Consider the following 15,246-nt stretch of genomic DNA (forward strand, 5'->3'; position numbering starts at 1 on the left):
CTTCAATGGCAGGATAAAGAAACTATACTTTATTCACTGGACAAAGAAAAAACCTTTGAAGTTTTGAAAAAAGGCATAAACCAGGCTTTTGGGACCAAAAATCCGAAGACAGGAGAGGCAGGCTGGGGACTTTTAAATGGGGTCACAAAAGTAAAGTCAGGCAATTTGAGGCTTTTTTTTTTCTTTTAGAGAAACACGGAATCTTCCAGAATGGCCTGCCCAATAGTTCTTCGCAGAAATACTGCAAGGAAGATAAGTCCCGACAATCACCACTGTTTATGCAGAATCTCTGGCAAACGGCTTCCAACTCAGCGAGTTTTCAAATATGCATCACCCACCACAATGTTCTCTCCCCATTCTATTTCCAGCGAGTGGATTTTGTTTAGGAGCATTTTCATGATTTGCACTCATTTTGCAAGCAATATAAGGACTGACTCCAAGAGAAGAGCTAATCAGGGCTCTACCCAGCGACCCTGCAATCGAAATCAGATGTGTTGAAGGCGAAATTAATGGAAACGCAGAAAGGGAAGGGCTCATTGCTGGTTTCATAGCAGAGAGGAGGAGCTGACAGGAGGGGATCTTCGCTGAGCAGAGGTGGTGCGGGAATTCCAGCTGTGCAATCGCCCACTGTATTCACCATACATGAGGCAACTCTGTATAAAACATCAAACCTTCCTGGGTCCCAAGCATCGGGGTACGGAAAGAGTATTTGGGGAAGGGAGTGAAATAGGGAAATGGATTCGACTGCCTACAGATGGCTCTGAATAAACCACTCTGGCCAGCGGGTGAGAGGAGGCACCGCGCTCAGCTTTGTGTCTTTCAAGCAGTTCTGTCAAGCGCAGCCGGTTTAGGGAGAACCAGCTAAGTCACATGGTGATAAAAACAAAACAACAATGCAAGCAAAACAGGGAAGTTGAACAGTAACCCCTGGAGGTCACCTTCACCTCTGGCTCAGCTCATGAGGTGCCATGCCGGTGAACGTGTGACTTGGAATATAACTTAATGGGAGTCTCGTGAGTTATGAAATCATGGAAGTAACAAGATCTCTCACAACCGCGGAGGTGTGTGCCAACAACACGAATGAATGGAAAGAGCCCAAATAGTTTTAAACTCACAGATGTTACCTTATAAGCCCACTTATTCATTCCAAGTGTTAGAAAGGAGCTTTTTCATACTAAAGGAACATTTGAAGAAACTCATTCAGCCTACCAGGGGTTATGTGATTGTATGTAATCAGTGGTGTCAAATCAAACATTCTTTCATTAAAGATAAAAATGCCTTGAAAAGGCAGCGGAGCCTAACCCATCCTCTGATAAAACCCAGCTCTGCTATGAGTGATCTTGTCCCTTATTTTTCAGCAATCTCTCCCTTTCCATTCCAGGACCAGTTAACATGGCACGCTTAGTGACGAGGAGGCCTTGTGAGGTTAGCCCATACTTCCCTGACCTTCCCTGGATTTTTTGTATGTCTCTTTTTATGTATCTCTACATGTACCCTTACATGATTAAAGATACACATATGTGTGTGGATAAAACACACATCATGGCCACAGCCAGACACTAATGGTTGCTGTATCCATTCACCCAAATGGTGCAGCTTCCGTTTAAAGAAACAAGGTGCATCCGAAAGGTGACCTAATGAAGAATTCATTTAAAAAGAATCCTCGAAAACACGGGCACGACGTCACCAGCTAAAGGTCACGTGCTTCACTCCATTTATCTGCCTCCTGCCTTTAAACACAGAAATAGAAAGCTGTTCAATTTAAAAATTCAATTTATGAATTGCTCTGCTATGCTCTGTAACTGCCATTAATAAATGATAATTGCCCTTACTGTCCTGTAGCCACCTTTGTTTCGCTCGGGACACGCAGTCAATTATCTAACAGTAATGGTAGCCACATGCTCTGTTACTGCTTAATTTCACAGGCCCGAGGACATTCCCAGGTAAAGAGAGAATGCAGGCAAAAGCGGCAAGTTCCACCCTTTATTTCACACAGCTCAACTCTGAACTTGCCATCAGAGGGTGGGAGGTGGTCAGAGGCAGGAGCTGCTGCTTCGAGCCTTTTTCTTCAGGAGGCAGAGCGAGCACCTCAGGTGGGCGCAAACTGCCTGCAAAAGCCACCCAAAGTGGGGAAAGAATGTCTTTAGATGGAGCAGCATCCCTTATCCAGCGCTTGTGAACCGGCCTCCCGACCCCTGGCAACAGGGGAAATCAGACGTTGGCACTGCGGAGGGAGAACTTACGCGACTGTTTTATGTTGAATTCCAACCCCACCCCCAGGAGCTGCTTTTTCATTTCACTGCTGCTCTCTTCTCTCACCCCACCCTGCCTCTGCATTCCCCAGCCCATCAGCTTTTATCTCCTGGACAGAGGGCAGAGCCTGCCTCTTCCAGTTCGGCTCCAAAGGAGGATTTCTCCCGAAGGCCCTTAGGAGAAGCAGTGGCTGTTTCCTCGCCGAGAGTGGCTGGCTGGCTTGGCAGCACACAATGAAATGCTGGTAGCGGGATGTCTGAGAGGTCCAGGGGCCACTGCTTCTGGGGTTTTCCTCCAAGTCTGAGTTACCGTCAACCGTTTCAGGAGATGCTGTGGACTGAATTATGCGCCCCCCCCCCAACCCCAACCGTTTCAGGAGATGTTGTGGACTGAATTATGTCCGCCCCCCAACCCCAACCATATATTGAATCCCTAATCCCCAGTGTGATGGTATCTAGAAATGAGGCTTTTGGGAGGAAATGAGGTTTATAGGAGGTCAGGAGGGTGGGGCCCCCTTGATGGGATCAGTGCCCTTATCAGAAGAGCTACTAGAGAAGCTTCTCTCCCTCTCCCTCCCTTTCTCTCTCTCTCTCTCTCTCTCTCTCTCCAGGAGGTTAGCTGGCTAGCGGGGCTGTGGGCCGATTGGAGTAATGGAAGCTGATCGGGGGTGCTCCCGCCACCCCCAATTATGTGAGCACATAGCGAGAAGATGGCCATTTGCAAGCCAGGAGGAGAGCTCTCACCAGAACCTAACTATGCTGGCATCCTGGTCTCAGTCTTCCAGCCTCCAAAACTGCAAGAAATTAATGTCTGTTCATTAAGGCCCCAGTCTATGGTAAATTTTTATAACAGCCTGAGCAGACTAAGACAGGAGGAAAGAACAAACAAACAAAACTCAAGATAAAAAATTTAGTCCAGAATAACAGACATCTCTGCATTCTGTTATTTACTCAGGAAGTATCCCTGCTTCTCTGGACCTCAGTTTCCTCCTCTGTTAAACACAAATACTTTCTCCCACCCTCACAGCCCCACCACAGAGGACTGTCATCAGAAATCAGAAATCATCAAAATAAGACGCATAAACATTTAGCAGTGCTGGGCATTGAGTAAATGCTCAATAAACATAATCAAGGTTGCCAATGAGCTTGGAAACAAGATTGTCCTGAGAAAGAATACAATAAGAAGCTGTGCCTTAAGGAAAAAAATAATGAAACAAAATCCCTAGTGGCCATCAGGGTACCAACCACCTGGAGATAGTAAGAACATTTGCACGCCACCCCACAATACACCTCTGCTCCCACAGCACAGCATCTGTGCTCCACCACATCAGGGTCTGAGACAGATGCCAAAACTGAACCTGCTGATGAAAGTTGATGATTGGGCTCTCTGACGTCCAAGTATGAGCTCATCTCCCCTCCTCACCCCACACCCCAAGCCCCGCTATCCACCAGTGACTCTGTTTTCATTTCAGTATCAACATCTGGTGCCTCTAATTCTATCAACACCCAAACATATGGAAGGAACAATAAGACCCAGCAACGTAAACCATTATTTTTAAAAACCAAATCGGGTCCTAAATATCAATTGATTGCTAAAAGGGCACTTACCGGGGTTTATTAAGTACATAGAACATAAATCTGTTTGGCATGTAATTAATTCAAAATTACAGGAACACTAAATGTGTAATTAAATCTACACGGAATGTTTAGGCCTTTAGCTGGCATTTACAAAGAAAGCTTTGGGAAATTTATTAACTAGCAATTTATTGCTCAAAATACTGGCAAATCATGAGTATGTTGATTGAAATCTAGCTTTGCTGTCACTCTGCTGTTACAGGCCAATTAAAGGCTCAAAGCCTTGCAAACCAGTGGCCAAACTAGAGCGTGTTGCTAAGAATGGAGTTCGATAGCTACAGCTTGGTTCACCCTTTTCATTCAATATCAACAAGTGGTTTTATTCCTGTGGATGATCAGCGCACTATACAGCATTCCTTCAGGGTACTTAAATATTTAATTGACACATTAAAATATGATGCACAGGAAATCTGGTTAAGATAAAAGCAATGTTATATTTGGAATCCTCCCCCATTGATAAACGTCAATGCATTTAACCAAAATAAAGTATTACCTCTGGCCTGCTTGAAGTCAAAAGTATAATACGAGAAATGTGCAAAATGAAAGACTCCAAAGTCATTCCAAAACCTTCTCCACTCATTTCTAAGCTCCACAGAACTGGATTAGAGAGGATTGCCCAGTGTCCAGAGCTGGCCTGGCCCTTGGATAAAGGTGTGTTTCCCAGATCCAGTTGTTCAGCGTGGGGGCAGGTGCTCTGGGGTACCCTTCAGGAAACAGCTTCCGCCCCAAAATCTCCCAGGATGTTTTAAAAATAGAGCAACCAGGTGCAGCACCATGTCAGGTGAACCTGAGCAGAGCTGTGTTCTAGTGCTTCCAGTGGTCCAGTCTCCAACTCTTTATGTGATGATCTGGTTAGAAATGTTACTGCCTTCAAGTTACTATGTTCCCCGTGGCTGGAGGTCCTAAGCTTTAAGCTTTGGAGGAGAAACTTCCTCATCTTTACATCAGGAGGGATTGGGGGGTCTACTCATCCCATCTGTGTTAGTTAGAATTGCATTTGGGTGCAACTAATATAAGACCCAACCATAATACTTTTAAAAACAGGAACGTACTTCTTCCTCACACAGGAAGCCTGGCGAAATGTAGTCCGGGGCTGGTGCAGAGACTCCCCAACACGATGCCCCACTTTTCTCTATCATCTGCTCTGTCATTTCAGTATGTCCACTTATCACCTCATGGACACGGAATGGCTGCTGCAGCCCCCCTCCCCCCCATATACCTGTACTCCAGTAAGAGTGAAGAAGGGAAACACTTTATTATCTGGCTGGTGTGATAACACCAGTATTGGAAAAGCAAAAGAACTCCATAGCGGGCTTATCCCTACATCTCCCAATGGTCACTGTGTCATGTTGCCACTTCTGGCTAAAGGGTGACACTTGAGAAGGGTATTGCAGACTTTGAGCCAATAAATTAACACTGACAAACACTATCTCTTTTTCATTTAGTCCCAGTGATCAGATATTCCGTGTCTGATAGAATAGGGACTCAATATATGTCAAATAAGTTTCTGAAGGGTTTCAGAAACTACCTTCCCAGTTTATTCAACTGACACTATTTCAAACCCAAGCATTACAGAGGTGAACAGGTCAAACACGCACCACTTTAAACCATAAAAAATGTTTGGAGATGAAGAGGACAGGACCCCACATTTTAAAGAGCTAGCAAGCTAAACTAGCGCCATTCAGCGGAACTTTCTATGATGATGGAAAGGATCTGTACCTACACTGTCCAATACAATCGCCACCAGCCACATACAGCTAGCACGCTCTTGAAATGTGCCTTGTGTGACTGAGGAACTGAATTTATTAATCTATTTAATTTCAATTAGTTTAAATGTATATTGAAATAGCCACATGTGACTACTATCTACCATATTATACAATCAGGTCTGGACATCATGCACACACACACAAACTCAGAGGACCTCATTTTAATCGAAGGATGTCCAAATGCCATGAGAGCCTAAAGGTAGAAGCCAATTACTAGGGAGGGGCAGGGGAAAAATAAAGGAGGATGGGTTGCTTAATCAGGGTTTTGTAAGATGGATAGGAGTTTGCCATTTGATAAAGGAAGGCAGAGCAAAAGCACTGTGATCACCTGTTATACAGCAATAACTGATGAATACAGGCTAAAACACCATATTGTGTGTGTGTTGCTAACTTCCTCCTGTGAATAGTGATGGGGATGCAGAAGGTATTAGAGATGATGCTGTGGCTCAGAAGACAAGACAGAGAGAAAGGCCTGTGAGTATGGACATACGCTGAGCTGACCACTCCCCCACATCCAGGGTCAGCCTTCTAGGAATGCCCCAATCTAGACACCTGGAGTTTCTGAGCTTCCCATCACTGCCCTAGCCCATGGCCTTCGAAACTGGAAGACCATTTAATTTCAAAAGCAATGTTTCAAAGGACGTTAGATCAGCCTCCTCAACTGTGGTCCATGAGAATAATTACCTTTTCTGCCCCAAAAGAAGCCAACAAGAATTTCAAAGACAGAACTTATATTTTTGACTTTCATATACCAAGCTGAGAAAAGAGCTTTATGCAGATACAGCAAAATATATATATACACCCTAAAAGTCATCATCATTAGGCTTATTTCAAAATCAGATCTAATATTAATTCCCAGTCAATAACACCCTTTGAATGAAAAGACTTGATTACTCTATAGGAATTCTAATGAATAGCACCAGACACTCCCCCACCACCCCCACCCCTCCTTCCTCCTTTGCTAAGAAACATTTTAAAGAATTTTTTCTCTTTCTTCCTCTTTCTTTCTTTCTTTCTCATAACATTATATACAATTAGGAAACATCAGCTAGAAAACATTTTGGCTTTGGAATTAAAAGATCATAACCCTTGGGAGTCCTGGTGACAGGGGCTAGAGAGCATTGTGGGAAAAATAAAATGCCGTCACTGATTCCAAAGGAAGTTAATGCTTCTCTGCAGGACGTAGGGCCAGTGTCAGATCTGACATGAGCAGGGGGAACAGGGGCAGGGTCTCTGGAACTAATATATCCCCAAGGGCCATAAACATGGGGGCTGGGGGGGGCGGGCACCGGGTAGGAGGGAGGAGGGAGGAGTTTCAAAACAATGGGGAGGCAAAAATAACTAAAAGAAGCTGTTTGAATTCTGTGTCATTGTTTTTTAAATTATCCTAGTATTTAAACAAAAACAAAAAAATGGTCTAGGCAGATAGATACCATCAGCAAGGGTCAGCAGTTAGTAGCTCAGTATCCATGAGCTAGAACAATTTTCTCTTGAGAGCCTTTGTTCCTTCATCAAGTTTCATAAAAGCAGGGGATATCAGAACTAAGGGGTCCTGGCAGTGATGAGAGTAACCTCGCCTTTCACTAGTGAGGAGGCTGAGGCTGGAGGGGAAGGTGACCCATCTCAAACTGCACACAAGTTAACCAGCTGAGACAGAAGCCCAGGGCTCCTAGTTTTAGTCCCGTCTCCTCCTGGCAATTCAAGAACCAGCCCAGAGCTCCTGGGTCCAGGCTCAGAGTGGTGGCAACGCAGGAAAGGACGATTCCTCACACAAGCTGAGCGAGCACTGCTCGTTTCTTCTCATTACGGCATCTTAGTTCTAATGGATGTGGCCCTTTTAGGAACCGATCCGCTTTCTTCTACTTCAGTGCCAGGAACCAGACTGACATATTTCACTTAAACAACACTCCATCAACATTCCCAAATGATATCAGGAAATTATCAAGGAGGTGGTTCCACCAGTGACAGGATTTAACAAGTTACAGAATCTTCCGGAAGGGATATGGAAGGATGCTTTCGGGCTCAAGGACTGTAGATGTGCCCCTACTCCCAACCCCGGGCCTGCAGCCTTCTCCGCCCTCCCCCCAGAGGAGGGATTTCTTTTTCTGTCCTTCTCTTTGTTCAACTGAAAAATCAGTGTACACATTTAGGGGGGAAATGGAAACATAATAGCATATACAAAGAAATGAAGTTTCCATCACACTCTCGAACCCAGGTCCCTTCTATGTATATATCTTCATTTTCTTTCCACCGAGGGGGAATGGTAGTGTCAATCAACAAGAGAGCTTTGGGATCTTTCCATGTCACCACATAGAGATCCATAGGTTGTTTTTTTTCACAGGTTCATAATGTTCCATGGTTTCGATGTACAATCATTCATTTACCGTTCTCTTATGAATGAACATCCTGTGGTTTCTAGTCTTTTGTTTCTCAGATCCGTGCTGGAGAAACAATCTCATATACAGGTCTGGAGGATAAACCTCCAGCAAATGCTCTGTTTTGTACATGACAGACATTTAAAAATCAGAGATTGGATTTTAAGGCAGCCCAGTGATCACAGTGCCTCTAGAAACCTCAGTCTCTGTTTCCCCCTCAGCCTGGTTTCTTTTTCCAGCTTCCTCCAACCCCGAGCCTCCTGCCTGCCTCCGTAGCACTCCTGTCCTGTCTCCGCCACTGGGACAAAAGCTCCACTGAGAACCACACTAGATGAGCCTGCTTCCCTTTGCAGAGAGACGCCATTCATTAAATGCCTGCTAAAAGAATCCGCGGCTGCCTAGACAGATGATGGAGTGAACAGCAAACACTTAATAAAGGTCTGAGTTTTTTCAATGAGTTTTGCTTTCAACAGAAAATATAAGATCTATCTCTTCTTTTATCTTTTTTGAAAAACCCTCACCTGAGGATATTCTTTTCCATTGATTTTTCAAAAAGAGTGGGAGGGAAGGAGGAAAGGGGAACAGAGAGAGAGAAAAGGAGAGCAAAAGAGAGAGAGAAAGAGGGAGAAACATCAACCCAAAAGAGACACATCAATTGGTTGCCTCCTGCCCACACCCAGACCTGGCCAAGGATTGAACCCACCACAGAGGTATGTGCCCTTGCAAGGAATCAAACCCATGACCCTTTGGTCTGCCACTGAGCCAAACCGGCCAGGCCATTCTCTCTTCTTGAGTGTGGAGGGAGATGTCTTTCTTTAGGTCAGTGGTTCTCAACCTTCTGGCCCTTTAAATACAGTCCCTCATGTTGTGACCCAACCATAAAATTATTTTCGTTGCTACTTCATAACTGTTATGTTGCTACTGTTATGAATCATAATGTAAATATCTGATATGCAGGATGGTCTTAGGCGACCCCTGTGAAAGGGTAGTTTGACCGCCAAAGGGGTCTCGACCCACAGGTTGAGAACCGCTGCTTTAGGTCAAGTTCCTGTTCTTCAAGTTGATCCTGCAGGTGCAGAAGGGGCGAAGAGCAGATGTGGCCCCTTCCGGGTCACTGGCATGGTGAGTGTGTGTGTGTGTGTGTGTGTGTCCTCACATACCTGAGCACAAAGCACACCATTCTATAAACAACAAAAATAACAAAAGCAGACAGCCAGTGACCTTTGGAAGAACCCCGTGTCCCCCAGCGAAGGCTGTCAGCAGACCTGCCTGGTGCGCTTTTGTTCGGGGCTGATTGGAGTGTCACGGACACAGTGTATCTCCCAGCGGCAGCTCGCTGTAAGCCAGGCAAGCTCTGTGCAGCCGGCCTGCCTACAAGTCACTCTGGCCAGGAGCTGGGACCTTACTCCTCCAAGGGAAGTGTCTGTGGGAGACAAGGAATCCCAGCTGCTGAAATCACAACAGCCTACGCTGAGGACTCACTGAGCATTAGGCACGGTCCTGTGTGCTCTGCGCATAACGCACAGCTGATGACACCCAGTGCTGGTGTCAGCACTACCACTGTCCACATTTACAGAGGAGGAAACCGAGGCACGGAGCTTGAGGAACTTGAGAGTCGTACAGCGAGTATATACCAGATCTGGAGCAAGACTCCAGCCCGGGGCCGCCTCCCACTAGCCTAGGGGTCTGTCTACACTGCAGGCACTGCTCTGAGCAATCCAAAATGTCTCAAGTGGTCTCCCCAGCAGCCCTGTGAGGCAGGGACCATGAATAACTCCATTTATGGAGGACACAGGAAGTCACCTCAAAGGGCCTGAGCAAAATCCCACTACTAGTACCTGGGCGGCTGGAGAACCAAGACCCCTTGAGCACCACCTGGAACACGGAAACCGCAAGTGGCATCTTGCACCTGATTTGGGGACCTTAGCAAACATCAGCCAGACTTAAGGGCTTGTGAAGCCGTTGGGTTTTAAAATGTTCAGTGTCTAACAGCATAGAGATCTAGAGAAACAGGTCACCAGAAACAAAACAAACTTGGAGATGGAACAGAGGCCACCGACGGGCCTGCAGTTCCCAGGAGAGGGCAGGTATCACTCTGAGAGTGCTCACTGCCCCCTATGGTTCCAGGTGCTAGAAGGTTTTAAAATCACTAATCCTCCCAACAACCTTCCGAAAGTCAGTAGCACTGTCTTCACTTTACAGGTGAGTCAAAGCACAGAGGGATTTAGTAAGCTGCCCAGTGTCACACAGCTTGTAAGGGGAGGCCTGAGGTTCAAGGCCAGGCAGTCTGGCATGGGAGTAGGGTTGCCAGACTTAGCAAATGACAAAAAACAGCTCAACAACAGTGATGGTTTTAGCCTAAGACTGTGACATGCAATATCCCTGCTCCACAGCCGCCTGCTTCACTCACAGAGCGCGTCCCCGCAGGCGTGACCAGCTCAGTGTCTGACAGACTCACCGTGAGAGGGCTCCTGAGTGGGGGAGATGCCCACAGCCTGCCCCATCCTCTCTGAGGCCAGTTTTTCCCATCTGAGGGCACAAGGTATAAACGCACATCACCAGCCCCACATGTAGTTTGTGAGGCTAAAGAGAGGGTGCTTTTTTCACCTGTGGACACAGAGCTTGTCTGGGTGGCCGGAGGCTTATTTCCCGGGGAGGTGAGGTCTGACATAAAGCTGCAGCCATTGATTTGCATTTGCAGGAAGTGGACGCCACTGACACTTCCCTATGAGCTTGGAAATGAGTGAAGAGCATGAAGGACCCTCCATCCTTCCTCAGAGAGTCCTGAGCATCAAGCCTGGGCTTCAGTCTGGGGTGTGGGTGCAGGAACAAGTGAGGCTCCCTGAAAATAAACTAGAAAGGACCTGCATGGATGTGTATAGGGGAGAGGGTGAGCAAATGTTGGGGGAGGGGGGAGGGGTTGCCAGGGGAGGGGAGGGGGCGCAGAGCTGCAGCATGCAGCATGGTAAACCCTCAAAACTATCAAAAGCCCAAGTTAAAAGTAAAGGCAGCTCAGAGACCAGACAGACTCCGGGATTTACGGGGCCTGCTGCCCCATGTGTGTGTGGATCCAGATGTGAATTTCAAGACTGCCATTTGGGGTGCTTCTTGGGGCTAAGAACCATGAAGACACACGTCCCCCCTGTGGTTTTATGACGGTGTTTAGCAATGAGTGATGCTGTGTGGAACAGAAACATTCTCAGCGAATGCCCAGGCCTCGCAGCCTCCGCCTCCCTCCTCCCCAGAGCTGGCTGGGGGCCTCCTCGTTGCCCACCCCCAAGCTTTCTGTTTCCACAAAAGGGATTTTCAGCAAACCAGCATCCTGGCCACAGGTAATCGCGGGCCTCTTTCTCTTTAAATAGCTTCTTTGTAACCACAAACATGTATGTTTTTCATAAAGCTCTGAAAATTGTACTAGGCCCTGGGGAGGTACCAAGTGGAAACGCCGGTGCTGGGAGATTAGAACTCCGCTCCTCCAGAGGTACAATGTGCTGTTTGTAACAATTATAATAATACACCTGTACCACCATTGTCAGTGTGGGCCAGCCACACGGGGGCTCATTAGTGTTGTATTAGGGCTGCATGGGGAAACAGATAATGGCCCATAATGAAAAATGCCAAATTTTCTATATAATAAAAATGAACTTGATTAATGAAAATCCCTTTCGGGGACAGAGTTACAGCGTTGTTAGAAATAAAAAATGATGTATTAATCCGACATTCTTACAGATGGTCCCCACCTCCTGACAACTGCTATTCATTTGAGATGCTATTAGCATGCATAATTATGCTAATTAAGTTGTAATTAAGCACCAATTCTTCAGAGGGCTTTTTTTGTCTATCATTTAATACAACTCGGTTGCAAAGAGTGCTTAAAGCTTTGTACAGTGTTTCATTCAAAAGGGGTTCCCAAATTTCTTAGCAAAGATTTAGCAGCTGAGCCATGGATAGGAGCTCTAATCCTTGTTTTGGTTAAAGAACAGTCAGTAAATACCAGCGGGGTCTGCCAGTTGTTGATAAAATAATGAACGCTTTCTGCTAAAATAAGCACAGTTCAAACCGGGGCAATTACAATGAGAACAAAATATTATCGGTAGTGATGGAGCCATTGTCCTATTACAGGCTCCGTTTTATTCTTTTCATTTGAAAAAGGGGGACTTAAGGAGTACACATTCAATAAGAAATAATTAGAGAAAATGGCATTCAATATTTTATTAAAAGTAAAATAAATCAGGAAGCTGAAGATATCTCCTGGGGGAGGGGAGGGAGGCTCGAGAAGGAATCGGTGATTTTGTTTCCAGTTCCAAAGCTATGGAGAGGAACGTTTTTAAAAGAACATCATGAAATGATAAAGTGAACATAAAAGGGTTTCTTCAGCTCCACTGTCTACAGAGGCGAACCTAGATGTTTTTTCGAGAAGAAGTTGAACTGGCAATTTCAAAGACGTACGTTTACCCACCAGTTTGACTGAATCCTAGCATTTCTGTTCCCAAATATTCATTGTTCATAAGTACTGTTGGATGTAGATTTAAGTGTTGGGTTTTGCTTTTGTTGTTGTTTTCTCAGTAGTTCAGCTGTGATGAAGCCAGAAACAGCCAGGGTGTTTAGAACAAATGATAGGGGGCTTGAGGAGTGTTTTAAAGAGGGGCCAGCAGGGGTCTGTGTTCCTGGGAAGCCAGCACCCTGCTAACCTTCCTTTCAAAACAGAGAAATGGTTCCCATGAGCTGCCTTGTCATCTTTATTCTGCCATGAGCTGAAGGTGCAGAATCAATACACAGACCTCCAAAAGCTCTGATTCTCCCTACATTTAACTTTAAATGACTTACAGTAGTGGCGGGAAAACAAACAAACAAAATCCCAAGAAAGAGCCTACACCATTGCAAACCCATCTCCCAATTACCACGTAAAAACTGACCCGCTGCAGTTAAAGACAGAGCTACAGCAGGGAGCACTGGAAATACTGTTGTGCCCAATCTTAGCAGCCTATCCCCTTCCTCTTCTAACTGTGGCGTTTTTAAAAATAAATAAATATGTATAGACTCTTCCTCTGAAATGAGCTTTTTGCTTTCTTTTCTGCTCCAATCTCAATTTGGACTTGTTCTTTGCATTTAACTTTATTTTAAGCCTCTGGAAAACTTACTCCTCAGGAAGTATGCTGTGCAAAAAGGACTCATTTTGTTTAATTTTCACTTTCTCTGCCTGCAGTTCAGATCAGGAGGAAAGGAATTTATAGAAAAACACTGCACTGGAAGCCAAGAGTAGAAGCTCGCTCCTGCCTCAGCCACAGCGCAACATGTAGCAAAGGATTTAGCAAAGTGTCCTCATCTGTACAATGGAATGCCCACTCACTGTTCTGGACAGCTCACAGTGAACAGAATGGACCATTACCCCCATGTGTGAGATCCCTATTCAACAGAGATGTCTGCTGTTCCTGGGCCTCCTCTGATGCTGAATGTCCAGGTATGTCCACACCAAGGACACCAGTACACTTTTCATTCATTCATTCATTCATTCATTCCACAACTATTTATCACACATCTATGACATGCTGTGCAGAGTTTAGGTGCCAGGGATACAGCCATGAATAAACCACCACATTTAAATAAGATGCCAGATATAAGTGCTATGAAGAAAATGAAACTGAGCCATCTGGTAGAGTGACGGGGAGTCATGGAGTTGCTTTTGATAGTGTGGTCAGGAAAATCCTCTCTGAGATGCTGACATTGTAGCAAAATCGGGGATAAGAGAAGATATAAGAGTCTGTTCTGTGAAGAACATCTGTGCACAGATCCTGCAGCAGAAATGAACTTGGCTGGTTGAGGGAATGGGAAGGACAAAATAGATGTCAGGAGACATCAAAGAAGTTGGAGTCTGGAAGCTCATGGTGTCAGAGAAGGAGTTCAGATCACGCAAGTCCTTGCAAATGTGATGAGAAGTTTAGATTTCTTTCTTAGCGCAATGAGAAGACTTTGGGTTGTTTCCAATCAGGTGGTGATATTTTCATGCTGGATTTGGAGGGATTTGGGTTGTAGGTGAGCAAAAGGTAAGTGGAGTTAGGAAGCTCTTGCAGTAATTCAGGCAGAAGGAGATGGTGGCAATGAGGAGAAATGGTTGCGTGGAGGACATATTTCAGATGTGGAGCTAAGAGTACTGACCACGTACCAGGTATACACAGGATAGGTGGACTCAGCCACTCATTGCAAAATGTCCCAAAAATACTTGCTTTCTGATTTACCATTTGTATTATATACACGTCCTATATTAAAACTGAAGGCAAAAACTGGCCAAACATACAATTTCAGGCACATTATCTAAGAGTTGGAAGGAAATAGACCATGGGACCATCAGCTGCAGAGAATATGTGAAGGCATTCCCATCCTACCAGGGTATTTATAACTCAGACATGAAATATCAAGGCCCAGAAACTGCGGGTGGTGTCCCATGGGAGGTCTGAGAACTGATGGAGAGTAAAGGGTTTCAAAATAAGAAAATAGTAACTTGCCAGCTAAAAAGAACCACATTGAGGAAAGAGGAATTAAATGGTTGCCCTCAATGAACAGAAAAGAAAAAAAAATAATAACCAGGAGAGAAAAAGTTAATATTCCTCCTCCCATATTGTGGGAAAGGGGCTTACCTCACTTTCAACCAGCAAACAGCCAAGGCTAACTAAATGCAGTGTGCTGTGCGGTTTCATCTTTTACCGCTTTCATTGACGTCACCTGATGAGGGAAGTGAAACAAGTTTGATGACGATAAGTTGGCTTATCCAGGCCACACAAGCCAGTAAGTGACAAAAGCTGACTCATACCAACACTTCTGGCATCAGGCCACTGTTCTTTCTACAACTCAGATAATTCCAGCAACTTGGATTCTCCAGCGTTCCCTCCCAAATATTCATGAGAAAGTAGGTTGCTTCATGGACCTACAGATTTTGGTCACAAAGAGACCCTCTCCTGAAGGCAATCAGCGCTCCCTGAGAAAACGAACCTTCCCTGCCTTTGGTAGAACTCAGCATTTACAAAATATCCATTTGCCAGGGATTGTTGAGGTCAGAAGGGTAGAATCAGGGAATGATGAGGGGAACAATTTAGAGAACAGATGGCAAAATAAAAATTTTAATACATGGCAATAAAAAATAAAAATATAAGCAATGTAAAAAGCAAATGACAAATGGGGGGAAGTATTCTCAACCTGTATTACAATAAAGTTTATATA

This window comes from Myotis davidii, unplaced genomic scaffold (genome assembly GCF_000327345.1).
Source record: "Myotis davidii unplaced genomic scaffold, ASM32734v1 scaffold391, whole genome shotgun sequence".
In the NCBI taxonomy this organism is placed as follows: domain Eukaryota; kingdom Metazoa; phylum Chordata; class Mammalia; order Chiroptera; family Vespertilionidae; genus Myotis; species Myotis davidii.